This window comes from Chrysochloris asiatica, unplaced genomic scaffold, assembly GCF_000296735.1.
Source record: "Chrysochloris asiatica unplaced genomic scaffold, ChrAsi1.0 scaffold00052, whole genome shotgun sequence".
Classification (NCBI taxonomy): Eukaryota; Metazoa; Chordata; class Mammalia; order Afrosoricida; family Chrysochloridae; genus Chrysochloris; species Chrysochloris asiatica.
In genome coordinates, this window is record NW_006408570.1 from 12,940,831 (window position 1) to 12,947,676 (window position 6,846).

The 6,846-nt window shown below is 43.1% G+C and overlaps 1 pseudogene; it reads right to left on the reverse strand.

Moving 5' to 3' along the window:
• Positions 1-4,653: 4,653 nt before the first annotated feature.
• LOC102830588 lies at positions 4,654-6,556 on the reverse strand (annotated as a pseudogene).
• Between the last annotated feature and the right edge of the window lie 290 nt (positions 6,557-6,846).

The following is a 6,846-nucleotide window of genomic DNA, read 5'->3' on the forward strand; positions in this document are numbered from 1 at the left end:
GCAGTGGCAATAACAGTGGACTCAAACACAGCAATAATTGTGAGGATGGTTCAGGACTGCCAAGTGTTTTGTTCTGTTGTGTAAAGGGTTGCTATGAGTCAGAATCAACTGCACAGCACCAAACAACAACAATATTCTTTCTTTCAATAATACTGTGCTCTGTTGTTTGTAAAAGAAGTCTTAGATAAGCACTCAGTTCTCAAACTCTTGTTTTAAAATTTGTGCAGTAAAGCTATCCATAAAACAAAAAGGCACCTCAAGCCACTGTATCATGTTTTAGCTTGCTGCTTACTCATCTACCTTCCTTAATTGAACTGTTATGAGCCTTCCATTATAATTCCACCCATTGCTTTCTTTTTGATTTGTTCTATCCAGTTTGAAAGTAAAATTTGCTGATGTCACCACGAAGCTTCTATACTCTTGCATGTCACTCCACATGAATTCTTCTGGTCTTTCAACTTGAACTGAATTTCCTGGAATCTATGTTTGACCTAGCTTTGACACAGAAGGTAGTAGGAGGAACTAATTTTATGGAGAATGATTAGGACAAGAACATTTTGTTTTCTAGGTGAGAAAATTAATTTCCAGAATTGTCCTTCAAAGATGTTTATGTTTGTCTTTTGGAAAGTTGACTAATGTATCAGTTACGATGATTTTCACCACAAGAAATAGAAAAGCCTTTGAAATTTGGCTTTAAGATAAGGAACTTTATTATATTTCATAACAAGAAGTCTAGAAGTAGAAGTGATTCTGCACTTTAACTCAGAGGTTCAGTAATACGAAGGATCTAGATTTTTTCCATTTTTTTGCTCTGCCATGCTCAGGAATTGATTCTTGTTTTCAAGCTTATCTCCTCATGGTTAAAAGATAGCTGCAGCATCACATACTCACAGAAAGACATCTGAAGAAAGAAAAAGGGAATTATCTGTTTAAAGTGAGGAATTCTTCGGTGTAGTGAATTACTTAATATGGTCCGTCTAGCTATGGGCTTTGTAACTCCCACCAAATGCATGGACAGCGGGGGATAGGGGACTATGCAAATGAGGTGCTTGTGGCCCACCAAGGGGATTGAATAGCTTCCTAATAATAAGGTGCCTGGTGCCCTTGTGGGGGCTGTTGTTGTTAGGTGCCATTGAGTCGGCACCAACTCATGGTGACCCTTTGCACAACAGAACGAAACACTGCCCGGTTCTGGGCCAACCTCACAATTGTTACCATTCATGAGCCTATTGATGCTGCCACTTTGCCAATCCATCTCGCTGGGGGTCTTCTCCTTTTTCTCTTACCTTCCACCTTACCAAACATGATATCCTTCTCCAGTGAGTGGTCCCTCCTGACGTTATGTCCGAAGTATAAGACATGAAGTCTGGCCATCCTGGCCTCCAAGGAGCACTCTGGCTGCACTTCTTTCAACACAGATTTGTTGGTTCTTTTGGCAGCTCCTGGTACTTTCAATATTGTCCTCCAACACCATAACTCAAATGCATCAATTCTTCTACGTTCTTTCTTATTCACTGTCCAACTGTCGCATGCATATGAGGTTATTGAAAATACCATGGCCTGGGTCAGGCACACCTTAGTCCTCAAACTGACATCTTTTCTCTTTAAAACTTTAAAAAGGTCTTGTGCAGCAGATTTGCCTAATTTGATTTCTTGACTGCTGCCTTCTTGAGTTTTGATAGTTGGTGCAAGAAAAATGAAGTCCTTGACAACTTCATTCTTTTCTCCATTGATAAGAATGTCCAGTGGTAGGATTTTTGCCTTCTTTACAGTGTAAATAACATGTGACGGACCCTAAAGAGGGATGGTCTGTTTTGCCATCTCACTAGGCTTAAAATGAGCCATCCTAAAGGCAGAAGGAAGCTCTCACTACCACTAAGAAAGAAGAACCAGTCCGTTGGATCCCTGTGCTGAGAACCTCCTAGATCCAGAAGACAGAGCAAAGACAGAGTTGTAGCACTGGAGATTAGAGCTGTTGAGACACAGTGCCTGAGAAAAGGTGGCAGCAGAACCAGGAGATTGTCACAGATTGCACAGAGGGCTTCCCTGAGTGCCTTCAGGTAAGAGCCTGCTGGTGGAGTGGGTGCCTCTGAGGAGCTGGTGGAGCTGGACTTGCTGACTCCACAAACTAGATCTGAGCGCCCTCAAGCAAGGCTTACTGGCAGAATGCTAGGCCCCTGGGCGCTTTTGGTAGAGCTCAAAGAGTTTTGTAAGACTTACCCAAGCAGGATAGAGGCCAGACCAATGGCTGAGGCCCAGAGAGAGACCTGCCTGAGCTGAGAAGACACTGTCCTAATCAAAGAATGGTATCCTGAGCACTTCTGACCCTGAATTGTAACCTGTTACTTGCTTAATAGGGACTTCTGGTGTGGTGCTGTGGGTCAGCATTAGAATGAAAGCCACAAGGTTGGCAGTTCAAACCTACCAGCTGCACCTAGGAAACCCTATAAAGGGTCGCTATGAATAGGAACCGACTCGATGGCCCTTAACAACAACAACAACAACTTCCCTAATAACCCCCATAATTGTGAGTAGGATCTGTGAATTCTGTGTGGCCAATGTAGCAAATGATGGAACCCAGGAGATAGTGCCGTACAAGGGAGGGTTGATGTCAGAACTGGTAAAAAGGTTGAAGGCTGGAGGTTTGTCTGACCTCCACTTAATAAGAAACAGCTTTGGGTATTTGATTCTGTAATACAGAAACGGCTCCAATCATACATTGACAGAGAACTTCCAGAGGTTCAAGCTGGATTCAGAAGAGGCCGTGGAATGAGAGATATCATTGCTGATGTCCGATGGATCTTGGCTGAAAGCAGAGAATATCAGAAGGATGTTTACCTGTGCTTTATTGACTACGCAAAGGCTTTCGATTGTGTGTGGATCATGACAAGCTATGGACAACATTGAGAAGTATGAGTATTCCAGAACACTTAATTGTACTTCTAAGAAATCTGTACCTAGACCAAGAAGCAGTTGTTCGAACAGAACATGGGAACACTGAATGTTTTAAAATTGGGAAAGGTGTGAGACAGGGTTGTATTCTTTCACCATACTTATTCAACCTGTATGCTGAGCAAATAATACGAGAAGCTGGGTTCTATGAAGAAAAACGTGGCATCAGGATTGGAGGAAGACTCATTAACAACCTGCGATATGCAGATGACACAACCTTGATCGCTGAAAGTGAAGAGGACTTGAAACATTTACTTATGAAGATTAAAGAGCACAGCCTTCGATATGGATTACATCTCAATGTCAAGAAAACAAAAATCCTCACCACTGGACCAATAAACAACATTCTTCTCAATGGAGAAAAGATTGAAGTTGTCAAGGACTTCATTCTTCTTGGATCAACTATCAACACTCGCAGAAGTAGCAGTCAAGACATCAGACGATGTATTGCACTGGGCAAATCTGCTGCACAGGAACTTTTTAAAGTATTGAAGAGCAGAGATGTCAGCTTGAGGACTAGGGTGCGCCTGACCCAGGCCATTGTGTTTTCAATAGCCTCATATGAATGCGAAAGCTGGACAGTGAATAAGGAGGATCGAAGAAGAATTGATGCCTTTGAGTTGTGGTGTTGGAGGAGAATACTGAGGGTGCCATGGACTGCCAAAAGAACCAATAGATCTGTTTTGGAAGAAGTGCAGCCGGAGTGCTCCTTGGAGGCCAGGATGGCTAAGCTTCGTCTCTCCTACTTTGGACATGTAGTCCGGAGGAAACAGTCATTGGAGAAGGATGTCATGCTGGGTAGGGTGGAGGGTCAGAGAAAAAGAGGAAGACCTCCAACGAGATGGATCGGCCAGGTGGCATCATTGATGGACTCGGGGGTGGCAGCGGTGGTGAGGTTGGCCCAGGATCGAGCATTGTTTCGTTCTGCTGTGCATGGGGTCACTATGAGTCGGTTCCGACTCGATGGCACCTGACAACAACAACAACAACAATGAGCCTCCCTCTTCTAAGGCTAAAGCCATTTTCACAGCTTCCATTAACCCCTAAGGCCAGGCCTTTGTTTAAACAGTAACTTAGAAGCCCAGGAATTAGTGGTGATAGGTCTAGACCAATCAGAATCATCCCTGCCTCCCTTAAAAGACAAGAACATGCTGGGAGGGAGGTGAACAAAACCAAGTAGTGGAAAGGGGAGTGTCAGGTGGGTTGAGGATAGGATTATTGGGTGGCAATAAAAACCATCTACCAAAAGTCAGACAGCTTCCCAAAATTCATTGGATTATATTTAGGGAATTGGAGGCTCTCTCAAGAGATGTTTAGTCACACTGTGGTTTGTGGTTTTGATTTGAATGAGATTGTTAGCAGGCTTTTCTTGGAAAAAAGTACTTTCCTCGGTTATTGAGCATTTTTAAAATTTCGATCATAAAAATTCTGTTTATTTATCTGTACACACTACACAAGAGGCCAAGTGTTTCATATCATAGATTTCACTTCCAACTCCTTGGAATGTTCATTTCTTTGGCTGAAAGGAGAGACTCTCTAAGGAAAGACTGGGAATACTTAGGCCACTAAAATAAGAGGGGGCAGGGAAATGCTAAGGGACTCCTTGGAGGGATGAGACTCTTAATCACAAGCTGATTTTCTAGCACTGTTAGCTACAAGCAGAGGGAGCAGCAGTTCTGGAGGCTTCTGCTGTGTTGGGCTTCAGTCATCCGCACCACACAGGAAAAGCAGTGCATTCTTGTAGTTGCCCTTGGTGTCTTGCTGGATGTAGTAGAACAGGTACTTGCCACACATCCTCTTGAATTCAGACCTAATTTTCAACATGTCCACTTCACTGTAGGAGACCATGGTCCTAATTAGGACCTTATCACGAGTACCCTTGCCCTTCATGTAGTCACACAGTCGGTCAGCAAAGTACAGGGGCTTGTCCTGGATACACTGGACCAGGTTCAGGAAAGCATTTTCCAAGTCTCCTTTGACTTCCTTCTTGATGCTGTCCAACATATTATAAGGACTTTTGTATCTTTCAAATACTTTCTGAAGGTGGTAACATGCTCTGCTCAGTCATAATACTAATCCACTTGGGAACATCAATTCCCTTCCTCTTCACTCCAGCATCATAGAGATCCCGGGCATCTTCGTCAATCATCATCTCATAATCACTAACAGAACCATCTTCAGCCCTTCTACCCTTGGTGAGGGCTACCATCAACTTGCGGAAGTCACCAGATATGTCCGAAACAATGTCCTTCTCCAGGTCAGTCTTGTACATTTCTTTGTAGACTCTGTTAATTTCCTGCATCTCCTGGTTGGTCCTGGAGCAGATAATCTCAATGATGGAGTCCTCATCGGTCCCCAGCCCCTTCGTGGAGGCTTTCAGCGTGGACGCATCATACTGAGAAGGTGTTTTCAATAGGCCCCAAATTACCATCTCCAGGTGGCCAGATGCAAGTTCCTTTTTTGTCTTTCTCTGGTAGGTGAAGGCAATATCCTATCTCTCTGTTTATTGCTGCAGTGGTCAAAATGTTAATGATGGTGACTTTATCCACACTTTTGGTCTTGATTGTGGATCCAATGTTCAAAGCATCCCGCTCAGCATCAAAGTTGGTGTACGTTTTGACTGACCCATATGCACTTGAGGGTGTGGAGTGATCACCCTCCAAGCTGAGCTTATATAGAATTTCGTGAACATCTTGAAAGAAGCTGGGCTGGGTGCTGAGAGCTGCGAGAGGCCCCAGATGCTAATGAGCCTTTTTAATTAATTAATTTTTTAAAAATAAACCTGTTTTTACACTTTTGGAGGCTTCTTAAGTGTTGGTAAAATGTAAAGATTATGATATAGATTTTGGAGTTAGAAAGATGGGAGTTTAAATACCAGTTCTACCACTAATTGGAGTCCTGGTGTGGCGCTTCGGGTTAATGCGCTGGACTGCAAAGTCGATTTGAACTGCAAGGTTGGTGGTTCACCTGTCACTCCTTGGAAACCCTCTATAGGGTCGTTAATGGGTCGGAGCCGATTTGATAGCACTTAACAACAACAACTACTACAACCATTAATTAGCAGCAGCACGCCTCTAAACCTCAGTTTCCTTGTCTGCAAAATGGGTCTATAGGCTTGCACTCTACAAGTGCTGGCAGGGCTGGAAATACCACACAAAATTGCTTAGAACAGTTCATGGCACTTATTGAGCTGGTGTAAATATTTCTATTCTCGTTTTAGATACAATTCCAACACAACAAGTATCTAGTTTCCTCACTTGTTTCAACTCAAATAAAAAGAACAAATTAAAACATGTATAATGGTTTACGGGAACTTGGTGTTTTTAAAGTCCGTTCTGAGAGTAGGATGGAAAATCCAACTCGTGGAAATCAAAACCATCTTGCAGATGCTAGCACAATGGCTGCAGCTACAGTCTAGTGTGGGTTGCATTACTGTTTCCCATGATTTTGTTGGCACTCTATTTTCTAGTGTGTGTGAGTGTTTTAAGAAAGAGTCACTTGAATACCTTTGTTATCGTTTTAAAAAGCAGTGTGGTAGACTGATGAATGACCTCTCAAAGATGTTGTGTCCTTGTACCAAACCTGTGAATATGGTACATTCCATGGTAAAGGAAAATAAAAATAGCAAGATGCACTAAAGTTGCTAATCAACTTTAAAAAAGGGAGGTTATTTTGGATTGTCCCCACGCTGCAATCACAAGGGTCTTTAAATGGGGGCGGGGGAGAACCAGTGTCAGTGATTCACTGTGACAAATCCATCATTGCTGGCTTTGAAGGTGGAAGGGGACCACAAGCCCAGGAATCAGGCGTCTTCTAGATGCAGTCCCGCAACACCTTCATTTTAAACCAATGAGACCCTTTGGGACTTCTGACTTTCAGGACTACAAAGTAATA